The sequence below is a fragment of the Tachysurus vachellii genome, chromosome 3 (assembly GCF_030014155.1).
Source record: "Tachysurus vachellii isolate PV-2020 chromosome 3, HZAU_Pvac_v1, whole genome shotgun sequence".
Taxonomy (NCBI): Eukaryota; Metazoa; Chordata; class Actinopteri; order Siluriformes; family Bagridae; genus Tachysurus; species Tachysurus vachellii.
Genome location: NC_083462.1, coordinates 16,560,738 through 16,581,775, shown reverse-complemented (window position 1 = coordinate 16,581,775; position 21,038 = coordinate 16,560,738). Strand labels below are relative to the sequence as shown.

The following is a 21,038-nucleotide window of genomic DNA, read 5'->3' as shown; positions in this document are numbered from 1 at the left end:
TCCGTGCCTTGGGGGTTTCCTCCGGGTACTCCGGTTTCCTCCCCCGGTCCAAAGACATGCATGGTAGGTTGATTGGCATCTCTGGAAAATTGTCCCTAGTGTGTGACTGTGTGAGTGAATGAGAGTGTGTGTGTGCCCTGCGATGGGTTGGCACTCCGTCCAGGGTGTATCCTGCCTTGATGCCCGATGACGCCTGAGATAGGAACAGGCTCCCCGTGACCCGAGGTAGTTTGGATAAGCGGTAGAAGATGAATGAATGAATAATTCCTTTAATTTATTTTATTTATTTCCTTTTATTTATTTTATTTATTTTCTTTTATTTATTTCTTTTATTTTATTTCTTTGATTTCCTTTTATTTAATTCCTTTTATTTATTTCCTTTTATTTGTTTCCTTTTATTTACTGATTGAGTTTAAATTTAAAAATAAACAAAATCTATATCACCACACTACATATCTATTACACCAGTTTTGTTCTTTTTTTTTAGCATTTTATTTTATGAAAGAAATGATGAGGTGTTAAAATTGGAACATTACTTATATTGCTCATACATGACATGGTCCATCAATAATAAATTAGAGAGGATCTTCTTCTACTTTGATCCATCCGCAAAACCTCCGTGAAGTTGGCACCCCATAAAAAGAAATAATCACCAAAACTATGGCATTCGTTTGTGCTACGTTTGTGCTGGTTTGTTCCGCAAAAACGAACGTTTGTGCTGGTTTGGTGTTTGAGATATTAAACATTATTTTTTGACCGTGTGACGTCACTTTCCACCCCACAACCGGCACAAATCGAGCACAAACGAACACCACCGGTTTGGAGAGATTTGGACGGCACGGGGTGGAGGGTGACGTCACAGCTCCAAATTGTTTTTGTTATTTCTAATAAGGGGAAATATACTGACGTTCATTTCAACGGCATAAACCGGCACAAATCGAGCACAAACAAATGACACCAGTTTTGTGTGATTTAGACGAACTGGGGTGGAGAGTGACGTCACAGTTCCCGAAAATATTTTGGTTATATCTCAGGAAGGAAAACAGATACAGTGTTTGTTTTAACGGCACAAATGGGCACAAATCGAGCACAAACGAACTAAGCCGGTTTTGAGCGATTTGGGCGATGTGGGGTGGAAAGTGACGTCACACAGTCAAAAAAATAATGTTTAATATCTCAAACACCAAACCAGCACAAACGTTCGTTTTGTCCACAACGGTGGACATGTCAGTGATGTGTTTAACACACAAATAAAGCCTGATCAGAATAGAAATACAGAACCTCAGGATCGTGTCCTTCTCTCTTGCAGACTCCAGGCTTTCTCATGGTCCATGTGATTACAGTTTTTTACAATCGCTATGACAGTTTTTTCAATACATTTAACAAGTTTCCTAAACTCTTAACACGGTTAGCACAACATCCGTCTTTGTAGGCTATACAATTAACACATTTATTGTTGCTTTGATACAAAATGCATACAGTTAACACCAATTTAAAATGCTTTAACTTCTTTTACACACAAGCTCAACCAAGACCAAGACATATAATTTTACAGTCAAATTTACAAATGCTTTCACACTGTATGTCAGAACAGATAACATCATGTTCTAAACATAACTTACTGTATATAGGCTAAAGTCAAAGTGAACTGCTGTTCATATTGTGAATTGAAACACAAATATATTCCCTGTATTTTATTCCATTGCCAATGAGAAACAGCTTATTGCAATTAAACATATATATATAAATCACAGCTGATTCCTATCTAGGAACCACACTCAGGTGTTGAAGTTTTTTCAATCGCAAGATCTTCTAAAATAGGACTTTTTGGGCTGATCTTGTGCGGAAAAGGAACAATATAGAGCAACACAAAGAGGGAAAGAAAGAAAGAAAGAAAGAAAGAAAGAAAGAAAGAAAGAAAGAAAGAAAGAAAATGCCTGCATGGGGGAGAGGAAGACGAGTACCAGGACAAGGGAGAGGAGTGGGGCAAGGACAAGGACAAGGGAGAGGAGTTAGAATGTGTGGTGGCGCTCAAAGAAGGACCAGAGCTAGGGTAACTGATCAAATAAGAGCTACTATCATTGACCATGTCATAAACCACAGGCTATCATACAGAGAGGCTGGTGAACGAGTACGAGAACGTGTTCAGCCGGGACACAGTTGCATCCATTGTCCGTATTTTCAGAGAAACCAACAGGTAGGATATTGCTTCTCCTACAGCAAAGTGTAAATAATTTTACCATTTACTGTATTAGAGTGACTGTATGCCTCTGGTCTCTAATATGTAACTGTATTTTGTCCCTCTAAGGATTCAATGTCTACCTCCCTCAGGGGCAGAGGAAAGCTCTTGAATAAAGAACAGGAACTTGCTATTGTCAACATGGTGATTGCTGACAATGAAATAAAACTGAAGGACAATCAGTCCAGAGTTGTTGAGGACAACCTTGTCTTTGGGAACATTGCAGCAATCAGCATAACATCCATTTCTCAGACTCTAGCTAAACACAGAGTCCGAATGAAACAATTATACAAGGTTCCTTTTGAAAGGAACAGTGAGCGCATCAAAGAACTCCGTCACCAATACGTCCAGGTTAGGTTATGCAATTCTACTATTCCCGTGCAGTCACAGCCTGGCTTGACGCCCATCCAAGGATGATGTCCCATTTCCTTGCCCCTTACTCACCTTTCCTCAACCACATTGAGGAGTTTTTCTCAGCCTGGAGATGGAAGGTTTTTGACCATCGTCCACATGACCAAATGTCCCTCCTGGATGCAATGGATGCTGCATGTCAAGACATCAAAGCTGAACACTGCCAGGGGTGGTTAAGGCATGCCAAAAGATTCTTCCAACGATGCCTTGCCAGAGAAGATATCAGGTGTGATGTGGATGAGAACATGTGGCCAAATGCAGAAGACTGGGCAGATTAGAAGATTACTTTGTTTTTTATTATAATTCCGGTGCTTTTTCTGTTTGTATATCTTGCAGTAATGTCCTTTTGTAAATAAAGTCTTTACTGCAGCAGTTCTGTGTCTTTATTTTTTTGGATGGTCATTCATTTTTTGTATTGAACTTCTGCAGCAAACAAAACAAAATGCATGCATTTACTAAACCCAACAAAACAAAAATGTAGAGAGGGTTCAAAAGAAACTACAGTGCAAAACACAATCTATGATCAATACAATATACTGTCTATTGTATAAGGGCAGACCTGACACAAAATAATGCAGTTTCTGTAATTTCAGCTGATGATAGTGTTTTTTTTGTCATTGATATGTTATGATTGACTAAATGTTCCTGTTGGAAGAGAACGTATTATTGTTTTGAATAATTATTTGATTTTGAAACATGTTTGCAGTGTTTTGTTAGACATAGTGTTTTGTGTTAGTTTATTATTGTATTTTGAAAATTAGTTTTGGGGTTTAGTTTACAATGTGTGATTTTGAGCATGAAATTAACCGTTTTGCCAATTGTGTGTTTTAAGTGTGTTGGTGCGTTAAGAGTTTAGGAAACTTGTTAAATGTATTGAAAAAACTGTCATAGCGATTGTAAAAAACTGTAATGTGTCCCACACAGCTTAATGTTCCTCCATCTGAGTCGGAATAAACTTCCCTTCACAGATCTCCACAAAGCTAATGAGCAAAGTGTTACGATTATTTACCAAGAAATTTACCATTATTTGTAGATACTGAGTTTACAGACTGTGGAGGCTATTATACCACTGGGTTCCTGCCAACCAGATCAGCACAATACCAAAGAGTGTTTTACTTCCCCCTTGAGGAGGTACAGCAGATCTGTAAATATTTGGTTAGGTACAGGTGGACCTGTTTGCCCAGTGAACATGAGTTAGCACATGCTAACTCACAGCCTCAGCTTATAGCGTACTATATATACTCAGGCTAAATCCACCTCAAAGCAACAGATTTGAAATATATGCTTCTATCTGCTCTCAGATTTTACTTTCTACTAGTGATGTGCGGGTCTGGTTTTTTCAACCCGCGGGTCCCGCTTTTATGAAATTATTGGCCCATGTTTTTTATATTTTGTTTTTAATGACCCGCCCCAACCCGCCCCACAGTAAAGTGACAAGTTCTTTACCCGTACAGCGCATCACTACTTTCTACAACATCTTACATTAGCTTTCACTCCTGTCAGGCAAGACCAAGAATATTGAGGCCATCATGGGCACAGGTTCACCCAAACTTGACCAAAAAAAGGGATCTCTAGGGCATGTGCTTAGAAGCTGCCCAATGACCCTTGGCATAGGCTTCTACCTCAAACAGCATGACCAAGCACTCAAAGCAATCACTGAGATAGTAGCACTGGCATAAAACACACAGAATTCAATACTATCAAGGACATTGTGAAGCCTCAGAGCAAAGACTATGAACAGGACTCTGAGAGTTTGCAGTTTTTAGACCACATAACCTTCATTACACTCCATCTCGACAGATACCACCAGATGGATCATGGTAGTACTTACAGTGCCCTCAGAAGAGTTTGAGAGCCATAAGAAGTTGGCTACTGGGCTTTTGCAGGAGGGGACTGTAGAGGACCAAAGTACAAACAAAATTTCTGAACATTTCATGCATCTAGCAAAATACTTCAAGTTCAAGTTCACTTTATTTATATGGCACATTTAAAACAGGCATAGGACTGACCAAAGTGCTGTACAATAAAAGAGTGTTAGTAAAGATACACAGAAAAAAATGATAATAAGACAAGAGATAATGAAAGCAAAATAGAATTAAACAATATAATAATACACACTAAAACACTAAAACAAGCAATAATAGAACAATTAAAAAAACAATAAGAAGAATTAAAATGAAAAGAAAAACTATAGATATGCCAAGGAAAACAGATACATTTTTAAAAGGGACTTAAAAATGGACAGAGAGGGTGTTAATCTTAACTCTATTCGCAAATCATTCCAAAACTGTGGCCCAATCACTGCTCGATCCCCTCTACTCTTAAGTCTTGAGGAGGGAACAGTGAGGAGGTTCTGGTTGCCTGATCTTAGGCTTCTGGAAGGAGAGTAAGGATGTAATAATTCAGATAAATAAATAGGAGCTTGATTTTGCAAGGACTTAAAAAAAAAAGTATTTTAAAAACGAATTCTGTATTCAATAGGCAACCAGTGAGTCCTCAGAAGAGGGGTAACGTGATCGCTTCTATGCTTTTTTAAAACAAATATGGCAGCAGCATTTTGAACTAATTGTAACCGGTGTAGCGTCTGGTACAAGTCATTTAGATTTCATATCCTAGGCACCCTAAACTTCGGCATCTACTCTTCAATCAACCAATGAGCAACCCAGTTTTACGATTTTATTGAGGGCCACATTCCACAGTGTCACACACACCTGGCTCCAGGAGGTCTGGGATCCTACACAAAGACCAGATAAGACCACACTGTTTCTCTGATTGAACTCATAGGGACCTCAACCAAACACGCACACACACACGCGCACACACACACACACACACACTCCCCTGCAAATGCATACACACGCACACGCACACACACAACACAATGGGACATTCCTTTTTACTAATAAAACAAGTAGATAAGATACTCTAATGCCCCTTTTCCACCGAGGCAGTTCGAGTGCTGGTTCGGAGCCAGAGCCTAATTTAGAACCAGTTCTTTCTGTTTCGACAGCCAAAGCACCGGCTCTGAACCAGGAAAAGTGGTTCTTAAGTAGCACAAAAGTGGTTCTTAAGTAGCACCAAAACGCTGCTGGTCTAGACTTAAGAACCACTTTTGTCATGGGCTGTGGGCGGGGCTACTGTTAGCGCATTTGATAATGTACCTTAAGTATACTAATGTTTAATACACTTTTACTTTACCGCAATATGATACATTATCAGCACACATGATAGTAAGTAGCTACATGCTAAGGCTAACTTTATTCTGTGTTAATGATAAAATAACGTTATGTACTTTATCGATTACAACCTCCGTTTATACAGATTACATGGAGCTGCACGTACACGTTTTATTCGCCGCGTTTGGATGTTAATGTAGGTTCACAAAGCCATGAGCATTAACAGTAAAGCAACATCCGCCATTGTTGATGTATTTCTGTTTGCCGCTGCTGCGCTAAAGTTGCTGCGACACGTGAGACGTATACAGTGACATTACACTCGGCGCTGTGATGCTCTCTAGCCAGTGGAAAGGCAAACCGGTTCTTAGAAGGTTCGCCAGTGGAACCAACTTTGAACCAGCACCAGCGCTAGCTCTGAACCAGCACCCGGTTCTTTCCGGTGGAAAAGAGGCATAAGATTCTTATTCTTATAACCCTGTTGTAATGTGCTTCTTCTGTTAAGGCTTGCCTGACTTAAAATTACTTGCTCCACTGAATTAACATGTTATACTTTGATTACCGATCCTGGTATGTTAATGTATACCTGTTCTAAGCCTGTATGTCCTTTTAAGGTCCGATGTCAGGATGTATACAAAATTATGTTTTCCCTTCCCTAATGCAAATGCATTTTTGTTTTTTTGTGTTTCATTGTTGTTTCTTTCTCCTTTATCAGAACACAATATCGCAATAACATCAGTTACACTTTGATTACTGATCTGTGTATATAATGTACCGATGCCTTTATACCGTCATTCCCCTTCATGTTTAGTATCCACAAAAATGACCACAAAATTATCAGTTACTCATTTTTCAATCAATGGTGTATTTTATTTGAGCACGAAAGGCGCTATACCATCTTAATACACCTTGGATAAAAACTTTAAAGTCATCTAAAAATTTGATAGCTAAACCACGCCCACAGACACCTGAAACAAAGAGAGTTTTTCCCTCCGAAATCCGGGTCGTAGTATTGGCCATGTCCCCAAAGATGGGTCTAGTTCGGGACGTTTAAATTGTCACAAACACCACCAATCCGTGGTCAGACTTTCGGAACAGCTTGGAGACGACTCCATCTTCCTCCAAGGAACTCCTAGCAAGCTTCACTTTCAATAACAACAACTGCTCTGATCTTGGAGAACTTGGAAGAACATCTGACCCCACCCTAACTGACTCTTCAGAGATTTCTCTGTTGCATCCGGACTCTTGTGCAGCAAGCCAATGCAAGTAACCGTTCCCTTTACCGATCAATTTAGATGCGTATTTCAAGTAGGAATCTTGCATTGAATCGTAAGGTAAATTTAAGTTTCTGTGACGATTTCCCAGTCAGGGTGTGATTAATTTTGTAGTTTAAGCTTGCCATTCCTTTCCTTCCTTTCTAATTTCTTCCTTTCCAGTCTCTTCCTCCCTTTCCCCACTTTCAATTCGAGCCAAAATCGCTACACCGGTTAATTTGAGTTTTGGCGACACCACAGTATAGAGAGTTACAATAGTCTGGACCAGAGGTGATTAGAGCATGTACTGCCATCTCTAAGGTTCTGTCAATGCTAAAGTGCTAAATTTGCGTAGATGCGTAGCTGATAAAAACTCGATCCAATGACAGCAGAAACTTGTTTATCAAGTTTTAAGGACTTGTCTAAGAGAACACCCAGTTTCTGTACCTGCGGATACCTAAAGACAGATAGACATCCTAAGTCAAGGTTGGTGGCCGAACACAATCAGCTCAGGTTTATCTTCATTTAAAAACAGAAAATTTTGGACTAGCCAAGCTTTAACTTCATCTAAACACAATAAAAGTAAATGTATGTAAATAAATGTAATGGATGAGGGGTCATTTTTCTTAAAAGGTAAATAGATTTGGGTATCGACCGTGTAAAAGTGAAACGACACTCCGTATTTCCTCAGAATGGAGCCCAGTGGTAACATGTACAGGGAAAACAGGGAAGGCCCCAGAATTGATCCTTGAGGAAGTCCACAAGACAGCAGCGCAGTGGAGGAGGAAAAGTCACCCAGTTTAACTACATACTTTTTATTTGATAGGTATGACTGAAACCATTTTAGAACTGTGCTTGATAGCCACAGCCATGACTCTAATCTAGCGATAAGTATAGAGTGGTCAACTGTAACAAATGCTGCAGATAAGTCCAGTAAAACTAGAACCACAGAATCTCCAGAGTCAGAAGCTAGAGAAATATCATGTAGCACTCTCAGAAGAGCAGACTCGGTGCTATGGGCAGTTTTAAAACCAGATTGAAAATTGTCAGACAAACTGTTATGGATGAGAAATGACTGAAGTTGGTTGGACACAATTTTTTTTCTAAAATCTTTGAGGTAAAAGGGTGGAAATTTTTTAAGATAGACAGATTGAGTGATGGCTTCTTGAGGAGAGGCGTAACAGTAGTCACTTCAAAAGTAAAGCCAAATTTATTTATTTATTATTTAAGTTTATAAAGACTTTCTGAAAAACAGTCATGGAAAACTAATACAACTTAAATCCATCAGTTTAAACTAAAAACCATTTTTATTTCCATGTTTTATTTATTCATCCAAAACATTCAGCATCAAAATACATTTATTCTGCTATAAGTTTAAATAAACAGAAAAGCCTTTTGAACTTTTTTGTAAAATCAGTAAAAAGTGTGCATCATTCACCATTTACAGTAAAACGTATCAGTAAAAAGAAATAAATCCCAGATATATAAAGAAGGAGGAAGGAGTTTGAACAATCTGAACTGAATTGACCTCAGGCTTTAGTAGAACATATTAAAAGAACCTCACACAAAAAGACAGTAACAACCTTTTTTCCATCCAACTGGTCAATGTAAACACATTGAACACTATTTTAAGGTAAACATTGATCATTTCTGTGAGAAAGCATCTGTTCACTCACAAGAACAAATGCTTGTGTTGTGAGTTTACAGCAGCGTTAATGTGCACAGTGTCGCCTGCAGAATTGTGTTATTCATGACGCTATTAACTACATCAACATACGGCTCACTGCTTCAGCTTGGCTCACTCAGTTGGTGTTTCTCACATATTCTCTATTAGGTTGCAGTTAACTGACATTTACAATTAAATCCAGGTAAACAGGTAAAAAAAAGCTATAGGAACTAGCTATAGGAACTATAGAAAGCTAGAGAGGATGATTGTACTGTAATGCAGTGTTGTATAAAGTACTAGAAAGCAATACTTGAGTAAAAGTACAAATATCGTACTAGAAAAAGACTTTGGTAGAAGTGAAAGTATCAAAAGTAATTTTCTAAAATTTAATGTACTTAAGTATTTGAAGTAAAAGTAAAAAGTAAAATTTCATTTGATTTTCAGTAGGCATATGAGGCACGTCATCCGGTAGGAAGAATCTTTGTTTCCAATGTGCAGAAACCTTTCTAGCAAATACGGCCACGGGTGTATGTTATCTTCTTCACCCTGTTCACCACTATCGTCGGGGTGGTCAACCCCTGGCCCGGGGTGGTCAACCCCTGGCCAACCCCTGGCCCCCGAGCCGCATGCGGCTCTTTGCCCAGTTTCATGCGGCTGTTACATTCTTTTTTATATGCGTGTTCGCTTCGCCTGAGTTCAATACGGTATTTTCGTCAAACTCGCATGTGAGTGGGATGAAAATACCTCAAAGTTTCCCAGTACGAGCAAGATCATTTGAGTAAACAATTTGTGTCAAGTTCGCTCTCAAAATAGCAGGGAAAAAAGGTGATGATCATGTGTGCCCATGTGTATGATGTGGCTCATTGCAGTAACACAGTAAAAAATGTGGCTCTTGGTCTCTGACTGGTTGGCCACCCCTGGTCTACGATAATGGGAGGTCCTCCAGTAGGTGCTTCCATGGCGGTTTCAGTTGTGCTTCCGCCTCCTTTGGCAACATTACGCTGAAATAGAGCAAGCAGAGCGTAATGCAATCTAGGAGCAGTGATTCCCCAAACCTCCCTTATTGCAGTCACTCACATTTTATCTAGGAAATGTAGTGGAGTAAAAGTGAAAGTTGACATAAATTTAAATAGCGAAGCAGTGTTGTATAAAGTATTAGAAAGCAATACTTGAGTAAAAGTACAAGTATCATACTAGAAAAAGACTTTGGTAGAAGTGAAAGTTACCTTTTAGAATATTACTCAAGTAAAAGTCTTAAAGTATCTGATATTTACTGTACTTAAGTATCAAAAGTCATTTTCTGATATTTAATGTACTTAAGTATTTGAAGTAAAAGTAAAAAGTAAAATTTCAGTGATTTTCTGTAGGCATAAGAGCAGGGGCAGTTCTAGGGTCTCATCTTTAGGGGGTTTTAGCCCTCAGTGAGAATTTAAAACAAGAAGAGTTTTATATTATATATTATATGACTACATAGTAAGCCAAAAGTTATGGGATTATTAAATGGCAAAAGTGGACACCACTTTTTAAAATTTTATGCATGATGTTATGATGCCAGTCTTGAATCAAATCAGTTCATGTAGCCTATGTGTGCATTCTCTACAAACAGTGTGTCCAATGAATGCAGTCATTAATAAAAAATATTCACAAGACAAAGACCAAATCAATAAATGTTATTTTTATTTAGTATTGAATGGATTGTTTGCATTAATATTTTGTTTGTGCTATCAACTCTGGTAATAAGAATAGTGACATTTCACTGCTTTTGGTTGCCGTCTTTGTGGCTTTCAGCCGATTAACGTTATAGATAAACGCCTCCAGCTCTGACTGTGCGTGCACGCTGCGCGTGCCTGTGCTTCTCCGTAGAGCGTGCGGAGCGTAATGCAATCTAGGAGCAGTGATTCGCCAAACCTCCCTTATTGCAGTCACACACACTTCTTCTGATTTTATTTTGTAGTAACGAGTAACGAAGATGCTTAGTGGAAATATAACGGAGTAAAAGTATACATTTTATCTAGGAAATGTAGTGGAGTAAAAGTGAAAGTTGACAAATTTAAATAGCAAAGTACAGATACGTGAAATTTCTACTTAAGTACAGTAACGAAGTATTTGTACTCCATTACATTACAACACTGTAGCGAAGTAAAGTACAGATACGTGAAATTTCTACTTAAGTACAGTGACAAAGTATTTGTACTCTGTTACATTACAACACTGCTGTAATGTCAAGGCAGATGTTCTCAATAAGATCAGCCTGAGGAACTATACTCCAAAGATGTCTTTCTTCCAACATACAGTTAGCTTTAACAAGTGAAAATGGATTTTGCTTACATGAAAATGACAATATTAAATTAAATAATCTCAGAACTGAGCATTGTGGAAACACCACACAAGTTATGTCCCTGAAACTGACATTTTATCCCTTTATTGAAGCTGAACAAAAAAAAAAAATCTCTGCTCATCATCACCAATAATTCAGTAGAAGCTGAAGTGGTATAACTAAGTAGACATGAAACACACTGCTATGCAGTTTAAGCTCCTTTCCTCCTTTACTTTCCATTTCCCATATTTATATTCACCTGTGTGCTCTGCAGATACATTCTCATAGTTCTTCACTAGGTTAAGAACAACTAACTCTTCAGTTTAGTAAAATAGGAAATTGCAGTTTAGGATGCTCTTTACAAAACCACAAAATTCAATATCAGTTTAGTTTTTAATTTCAAATTTCAAAAGGCATGACCCTAACGTCATATGGCTGTCGTGTGTGAGTGACCTTGGGTCAAGTAAACCTCGTCCCACACTGTGCTCAGTGATACGGCTTCTATCCTGTATGAGTGTGTAGGTGTCGTTGCATACTACTCTCTCGAACAAAACTCTTCCCACACTCCGAGCAGCGATACGGCGTCTCTCCAGTGTGAACACGCTGATGTCTTTGTAGATGACTCTGTTGAATAAAACTCTTCCCACACTCTAAGCAGTGAAAGGGCTTTTCTCCGTTGTGAATGTGCTGATGTCTTTGTAGATGACTGTGTTGAATAAAACTCTTCCCACACTCTAAGCAGTGAAATGGCTTTTCTCCGTTGTGAATGCGCTGATGTATTTGGAGACTGCTCTCATGGGCGAAACTCTTCCCACACTCCTTACAGCAATGTGGCTTCTCTCCGGTGTGAACATGCTGGTGCAATTGGAGATAACTCTGTCGAACAAAACTCTTCCCACACTCCGAGCAGCAATACGGCTTTTCTCCGTTGTGAATGTGCTGATGTCTTTGGAGATTGCTCTTTCGGGCAAAACTCTTCCCACACTCCGAGCAGCGATACGGCTTTTCTCCGTTGTGAATGCGCTGATGTCTTAGGAGATTGCTCTGTTGGGCAAAACTCTTCCCACACTCCAGACAGCAATGTGGCTTCTCTCCAGTGTGAGTGCGCTGGTGTAGTTCGAGATGACGCTGTCGAATAAAATTCTTCCCACACTGTGAGCAGTGATGTGGGTTCTCACCTGTGTGAATATACTGGTGTCTTCTCAGTTTTTTCTGGTCAGTGAAACTCTTCCCACACTGCAAGCACTGATGGACCCCTTTCTGCAACTGCAGAGGCCCAGAGATTGTTTGATGAATACTGGAGCTTCTTTCTGGCTTAAGATTCTGACACGTGTCTCCTGATTTGATCGGTGTCTCATGTTGATCAGGGTGGCATCTTGTGATGTGTTCATGGAGCAACATTTGAGATGAATATGAAAGTGAACACATGAAGCAGGGGAAGACTTCCAATTGGGCATCATCTATTTCTGGAGATGAAAATAAAAGTCATTACAATCTCATTGTGTAATGAGGGGATTTTAGCTTTTAACCACTACAATCACAAGATCAAGCAAATACAGTAAACCAAAATCAAGCCCTTAGTGATGTGATGGATCCCTGTGCTTTTCTCCTGTCCCCAAGGCCCCTGCTAGTGCAATGAACAGATGACGTCAGGCCCCATTCACACCTGGTATTTACAGGCATGATGGGTAACTGGATCATAACTGGACAACACTAAGTACAGATGTGAAAAGGTTCAGCATTTTTGACAAGATAAACCCAGTGACAAAATAAAATCAGAAGAGCTAAAAAACTATTCTGAGAAGCTGAAAAACACATTTCAGCTGATGTCCCTCAATCAGTGTGGCTTGGCCTGCAACCCCTCATGAACTACTTAACACCACTGAACTCGGACAACACTACAAAAAGACCTGAACGTGTGTTCTCCAGGTTCCATATTCATTAACAAGCCATCAATGCTTCGAGTCAACACCTCTCCTTTTCCATTTCCACACAGATAAAATAGTTCTTGCACCTTGCACAATTTGTTTTCCTGAACTCATTTAATATGATCACAAACATCATTCACCACAAACTCAGATCTCTATGCCAAAACTCACCTGTAACTGGATCACAGGTTTCCTAACAACGGAGAGCAGCAAGTGAAGCTGGGACAAATCACACCCAGTACTTGGATGCACTGCTTGTTCTTTCTGCTCTTCTCAATTAATCTTCTTGTCAAAATCCATAAAATGTGATAATGGTGACAGGTCTAGGTCTACATAGGAGGTGGAAAGGCTCTACCTCTAATGCAGACACAATAACCTGGAGTTTAACACTGACAAGACTCTTGAGATGACAGTGGAATTTAAAAAGACCCTACACACAGTCCAATGTTACACAGTTGTTCAGCACTGATTCTTTCAAGTTTTTTGGCACCACCATCAAAAATTAAATTGGCAGAATAACATTGTCATCCTCACCACTAAAGCACAGCAGAGGAGGTACCTTCTTTGCCACCTGAAAAAGCAAAACCTGTCCTGTGCAACTTCTGTGAATTCTATAGAGCTACCATCAAATCCATCTATCGAATCAGTGCTCGATAACTACCTGGCTCATCTAACTGGGTAAAGGCAGACTTAAAAGGTCAGTAAGGTCAGCACAGCACATCATCGGGACATCACTACAATAAAAATATCCTTGCTTCTAAGGCTGAGAGCTTGCATAGACTACGCTCCCCTGCTTAATATCCTGCTAGCAAATACCTTGTCTCTAGAGTGCAAGCTTGATCAGGGCCAGGTTTAAGTTCGAGAAGGACATTCTGTACTACAATGACCTCTGCTTTACAGAAACTTGGCTGAGACCAGCAGTACTGGACCATGCAAGGGCTGGTCAAAGACGTCAGGAAAATCATGGGGAGGTGGAGTGTGTCTGATGTTAAACATCATTTACATTTATGGCATTTGGCAGATGCCCTTTTCCAGAGTCACGTACAAAAGTCCATTGTAGACTATCAGTGAATGCATCAACACTGATTCACCAGGTGGGGGGCAAGGTGGCTTAGTGGTTAGCACGTTCGCCTCACACCTCCAGGGTTGGGGGTTCAATTCCCGCCTCCGCCTTGTGGGTGTGGAGTTTGCATGTTCTTCCTGTGCCTCTGGGGTTTCCTCCAGGTACTCCGGTTTCCACCCCCGGGCCAAAGACATGCATGGTAGGTTAATTGGCATCTCTGGAAAATTGTCCGTAGTATGTGAGTGTTTGAGTGAATGAGAGAGTGTGTGCCCTGCGATGGGTTGGCACTCCGTCCAGGGTGTATCCTGCCTTGATCCCCGATGACGCCTCAGAAAGGCACAAGCTTGCCGTGACCCGAGGTAGTTCGGATAAGCGGTAGAAAATGAATGAATGAATGAATGAATCACCAGGTTACAGACTAGTGCCTACTAGACCAGAACAGAAATGTGTCTTGCTGTATATTTACCGCTTAGGGATGGACCAGTCGAGTAGTGCTAGTACATCGGAAGGAGCAATGTGCAGTGTGAGGAGTGACAAGAGTTTTGACGAAAGAGGGCTGGTCCATTTTTGGCTTTGTAGACAAGCATTGGTGTTTTAAATAGGCAGCAACTGGAAACCAGTGGAGAAGTGTGAGAACTTAAGTAGGTTGAAAACAAGTCCTGCAGCTGCATTTTGGATTATTTCCAGAAGGCAAAATTGCGTTCAGACCGGTCTTAAAATGACAAGAGACAATAATCACCTGAGCAGTATCTGTGAATAAAAATGGCCAGATCCTTCTGATGTTGTAGTCATAGTATCTCAGAGACAGCCAAAAGGGCTAAGTCCTTCTTTTAAAAGGAAAAGCTTGAAGCTTCTGCACAAGATTCTCATAAGTTCCACAACATCTTCATCCTTCCTGACTGCTGAAGACTTTTCAACTGTAGCAGCAAAAGAGATTCTAGAAGTCATCCAGTCTTGCACCACTGCTACAGTCAAATATGACTACAAGGCAGGGTCTCGTCCATCAATTGGGAGATCGTTTACCTCGCCCCATCTTCCTCATTTCTAGATACAAACAAAGGCTGAAACAGATAATTCTGGTTTAGAGGAAGGCGTGATGGTAATAACCAACTGGTGGCCACTGTGCAGAACACTCTAGCTGATGCACACCGAGACATGTTCTGATATATAGTAGCTCTGATGACGTCACAGTTTATGGAATTTATGTTTATTACTCATTGTTGTTATTAATATTTTATCTGACTTCTAGTTTATAACAACATGGTTAGAAGATATCCCAGCTTTACAGGGTTGTGGTCAGCGTGCAGGGTTAACCATGGTACGGCACCCTGGGGCAGAAAAGGTAATGGGCCTTGCTCAAGCTCAAGGGTTTTGCCCAAAGGTGGCAGATTGACAGTGCAGGAGCTTGAAGCCAGATCTTCTGATCAACAACCTTAACCATTTTATGCACTAATTGTGTATAAAGAATGATTTTTAAAATTACAAAGTGGAATAAAACAGATTGATTTTTCTTTACAATGAAATGTATAAGAACAGATAGCATAGATGGAGTGTTACAATATCAGTGATACTTAACCCCATACTGTGGTTGTATAGAGGAACTCTTTACCTGTAGTCTCTTCCTCTTTAACATGCTTGCTCTGAAATCCACCTTGTTCGCCTAGATTTTCCACAGATGCATCTACACCTGAAATTCCACCAATTCGATTATTTTACAAAATAATTACAAAACTATTTCACCTCAAATAAACCTGAATAACAGGTTGGAACAAATATAGCCCATAAAATGTATGAGGTCCAATCTGAACCTTAATACACCCTGCTGTCTTACTGAGATAATCTTCATCTTCAGGTTCTTCCTTTTTTATATATTTCTGTTCATCCACAGGTGTGATGTGTTCCACAGAGTTCGTCATTGCATCACATGGCATTTCATCACCTGAATTTACAAAACACAAACAGGATACAAGTCACTGCTATGGGGCTGGTTTACTGTACATAGGGTGGCAAAATTCAGGGAATTTTCAAGTCTGGAAACTTTCCATGGGAATTAACAGGAATATATGAAAATAAACTGGGAATTTAAAAAAAAATGCAGAGTTGCCTATAACAAGGAACTTAAATGCAGTTAAAAAAATCTTGCAGCATAATTTTGTTTAAAACGACAAGATTTAATGCAATTTAAGTTGAATTTGTACCCTGCATTTCTCGGTCACTTGCACACAGCACACTGCTTACTGGAGGGCCATTGAGGCCAAACCCCCGCATGTACTTCCATTCTTCCATAACATCCACAGTAACAATTTATTTTAGGGTCATTTAACTAGTTGCTTATTAGCATGAATATTAATAGAATATTGGCTATTTATTAGTACTTATTAAACACATATTATATGTGTGAGAATAATTGCATAAAACAATATTTTCTGATAATGTTGCAGACTTTCTGTACAGAGCACATTATTCTTTCTCAAAAAAGTGTATTAAACATTAGTATACTTAAGGTATATTATCAAATGAGCTAACAGTAGCCCCGCCCACAGCCCCTGACACAAGCGGTTCTTAAGTGTAGACCAGCAACGTTTTGGTGCTACTTAAGAACCACTTTTCCTGGTTCAGAGCCGGTGCTTTGGCTGTGGAAAAAGAAAGAACTGGTTCTAAATTAGGCTCTGGCTCCGAACCAGCACTCAAACTGCCTTGGTGGAAAAGGGGCATAAGGGGAGTGTGGGTACACGTGCCTGATAAGATTTGACTTTATTGGGGTGACAGAGGTCACATAAACACAGATGCATACACACATACCAACACACACCCACTATACCCTCCCTCTTCTTGTACTACTATATATTCCTGTTTTAACTAATAAACTTTGGAACTTCTCTTATAAAGACTTTGACTCATGTCTTTCATCGAGACTTCCCCAAGCGCTTGTGGTGAACGGAAATTGAGCAGAGGACGAGAGGCTGAATTCAGGGAATCTGTCCAGGCGGCAGATGAGAGTTCCTTACAGTTCTTGGGGGCTCGTCCAGGATACCAGTACTCGGGTAAGTGCTGATTTGGTATCTTGTCATACCGGTTAAAGTGTAGGCACTTACCTCGTGTACTGGTATCTATATTGGGGATATCAGTATTCGGGTAAGTGCTGATTGGTATCTTGTCATACCGTTCAAAGTGTAGGCACTTACCTCGTGTGCTGATATCCATATCCGTGTATAGCTAAATCGATATTATCGAATGTATGCACGATGTGTAAGGGAATTTGTCACTGGTTATTGAACCAGTGGAATAGCGCGCACAGAAAACGTCTCTTGGGTTTGAGGCTATAAATTTATTTGATCGCCCTCTCTGTCTAGGTCGCTGGTCTCCAATTGTGTTGTGTTAATTGTGTTGTGTTGATTGTGCTGTGTTGATTGTGTTGTGTTGTTTGTGTATAATAATATTGGTTGTACCTGTAGTTGGAGATGGGTAGTTCAGGAATGAAATATCCTAAGCCAGACCACGAGGAAACTGCTCGTGACTGGATGAACCGTTGTGGTCTAGGTTGTTATACTACACCCTGGCTAGATAATTTAGCAGGGTGGACCGAATCACAACCTCAGTTTTTGACATATCCTCGTGGTGGTACTTTTAAACCTGAATATTTGGCGTCTGCTTACATTCAAATATATGACGGCTTTGGTGACCCTGATTAGGATTATCAGTACATGACAGACGGTTATAAGAAATGGCTAGAAATGAAATTAATCTGGGATAAATATCACTATTCCAAACTCAAAAAAGAATTAAAATCTCTGCCGAAGTTTGATCCTCAAACTAAACCGAAATCGCTAATCCTTTGTTCCTCACAACCTTCATGCATAATTGTAGAGAGAGTGCGCACTATGGAAGGCGATGGTATTTTAGAAAGTAGACAAGTAGTATGCCTCGCTGTGGCTGAAGGCAATGTATACAATGGTGACTCGGCCCAAGGGAGGGGCCGAGGGAGAGAGGAGTAAGTAACTCATATGCCCGAAGCCCCGGCGCCTGTTTTTATTATGGTAAGAATGGGCATTGGGCCAAGGAATGTAGGAGGAGACTTAGAGAGATGGGAGATGTTCCCGTAGGTCCCCTTCCAGCACTGCCTCCCCAACCACCCCAGGCTGCACCCTGCCCTTTCACTTGGATGCAGGCAAATCCCTACCACGCATAGGGATGCCCACAGAGCGCGGCCCCGACAATGCTACATTGTACATATGAATCACATCAGGTAAATTAAATGCCTTTTCTTGAGTTATGTGTAAGTGGCACAGTATATCCCTTCCTCTTTGATACAGGAGCTACAATGTCAGTAATGGGGAAGCAATATGAGGGTCCTCTTTCAGGGGGATCCGTTAGCTCTGTGGGAATAGAAGGGGTCACAAAAGAAACGCCTTTTACTCCATCCCTCCTTGTCACATGTCCTTCTGATCCTAACATTTTTTTACATCACCGATTTGTTTATATGTCAGAGTGTCCTTTTAATCTTTGGGGAGGGCTCTCATGAGCAGGCTACACATTTCTATTAGCTTCTCTGGTACGGTGTACAGCCCTATGCGGCTAAGATAAAACATTTAGACAATCTTTCAGATTCAGAGTTTTACAATCTCTTCTACAACAGGGAGTAGTCAAACCATGTGTAAGTTCATACAACACTCCTGTCAATCTGGTCCCCAAACCGGATGGTCCCTTGCGCTTCACACAAGACTTGAGGAAAATAAATCACATCTTTATCCCTGTGGCACCTTTTGTGCCAAATGTGGCCTCAATTCTCACCTCCATTCCATGTGAACATACTTTCTTTTCTGTTATTGACTTATGTTCTGCCTTTTTCAGTGTTCCTGTCAAAGAGCAGACGCAGCCTCTCTTTGCCTTCACACACAGGGGGCGGCAGTATATGTGGACATGCCTACCACAAGGGTATATTGATTCTCCGGCAGTGTTTTTTGCCATTGTAAGGGATGCATTATGTGGTCTTGTTCTCCCCACTGGTTCTGTTGTCTTACAGTATGCAGATGACCTCTTAGTCTTGGCAGTCTCTGTAAAACTCTGTTAACAAGCCTCCCTCTGCCTCCTGCGCCATCTAGCTTCAAAAAGCTTCAAGGTTTCAAAACCCAAGTTGCAGTTCTGTCTGCCCATGGTGAAGTATCTGGGGTTTGAACTCTCACAAGGCAGAAAAAACTTCCTCAAGACCGTATACAGGTAATCCTCAACACACGGCGTCCTTTCGACCAAAAAAACACACACGATATAATGTAAGTTATGGGTAGCAGTTAAGCTTTTTCTGAAATGATGAAAAAAAATCTAAATGACTAAAAATGATCTCTCCAGCTTAATTTAGACTAGATCATGATTCATTTGTTTTCATACTTACACGTTAATTTATCTACTTATATATTATTGAAAATGACCTATAATAATATGCATTGCCTTCTGTATTGCATTTGTTTTGTACATTTACAAGTGCACAAATGCTGGCTAATTTTAATTTCATTAAGACACTGCTGTGTTCTGTATTGATCGATGTATTTTATATGATATGTATTATATGATATGTATGATATGCAATTTGTACTTAACAAGCCTAAACCATGTTATTCAATTTGTTATTATTATATTATTATTATTCAAAAAATATATTTTTAGCTGTAATATAGTTTGTGTTAATTTTTTCTCATAAGGGAAAAGACACGTATCTGCTTTCTACCTGCGACCCAAATTTTAAAACCACTGTATGACAGCTGTTTATGATAATCAAAAAACAAACAGTATATCTGTATCTGTTGTATTAATTTGTCATATTTTCATTTTTGTTTCTCTGTTCTGATTATAGGGAAAAGGGAAAAAAGGTACAAAGATGATTTATTTGCATGTGTCTATTTAACTCAATCAAATAAAATGTTTTTAAATTTTTTTCTGAATGCATCGGAAATGGCTTGATGTAGATTCAATGGCAGAGCGTTTTTTCCCTTTGAAACATCATAGTTCACAGAACCTACCCAGTCATGATAAACGGTAAGGGGAATTAACCTTTTAAACAAACCAGCAGCAAAACGATCTGCTCTAGGTGTACCGTCTGATCCTGCTGAATCCACATAAAGTTGTTTCTCGACCTCCATGGACACGTGATTTAAAGTCACATCTTGTAGAATTACTCCCATGAGAGACCGTTGAACAGAATTATGCGACTGAAAATTTGAAGCGTTTGGACCACTCCTCCAACAAAATAGTGTGAATGTACTTCATTTAGAAAACATAACATTAAAGAGACCATAAATTGGTTATGACCTGAATACTATACTACAATTAAGCTTGATGAGTTGTTAATGGGCCATCAAACTAATCTAAGATTTTCCATTCTCACTTATTCCACGCCACTACTGACACTGAGGTCTCTGTAGATAAATACAGTCCTTCCACATATAGAGTGAAGACATTTCAAAATGACCAAGATAAGCAAGCTTCATTCCGAAGACATCAGGGTGATGAGATCTGCTGGAAAATAAACTCTGGAAATAAACCACCATCTGAATTCTGTCGGTGTATACGCAACACTGAGCACCATCAGAAGACATTACAAAGAACGAACGGTAAAACTTTCCACTTATTGCTGTAAATTTAAGTTAAATTTAAATTTAATATCAACATATGTCAAATTATGTTATGCGATATCGACCCATTTTTTATGTTATAAACATTCATATCTGAAAGACCCTTTAAGTTACGCAGGAAATAGCATTTAAACAAAGTAACTGCAATCACCCCACAACATGGTGAAAACAGGAAAAACCGGTTTTGTTTTGAATCCCTGAGAGGAGATCGATTAGTATTGGGGGTTGTGTCAGTGGTCTATCAAGGCTAAATGTTATGAAGCAGCTAAAATAAAGACTGTGGGGAGACATAAGTAATGCATATTTTATTTTTTATAAATAATGCATAATTATTTTTTTAAGAATTCATATTTTATTTTACA

General features: G+C 39.6%; 1 pseudogene; it reads right to left on the bottom strand.

The window, feature by feature from the left end:
• Positions 1-21,038, bottom strand: part of LOC132842410 (zinc finger protein 850-like) — a 70,245-nt pseudogene that overhangs the window by 37,895 nt on the left and 11,312 nt on the right.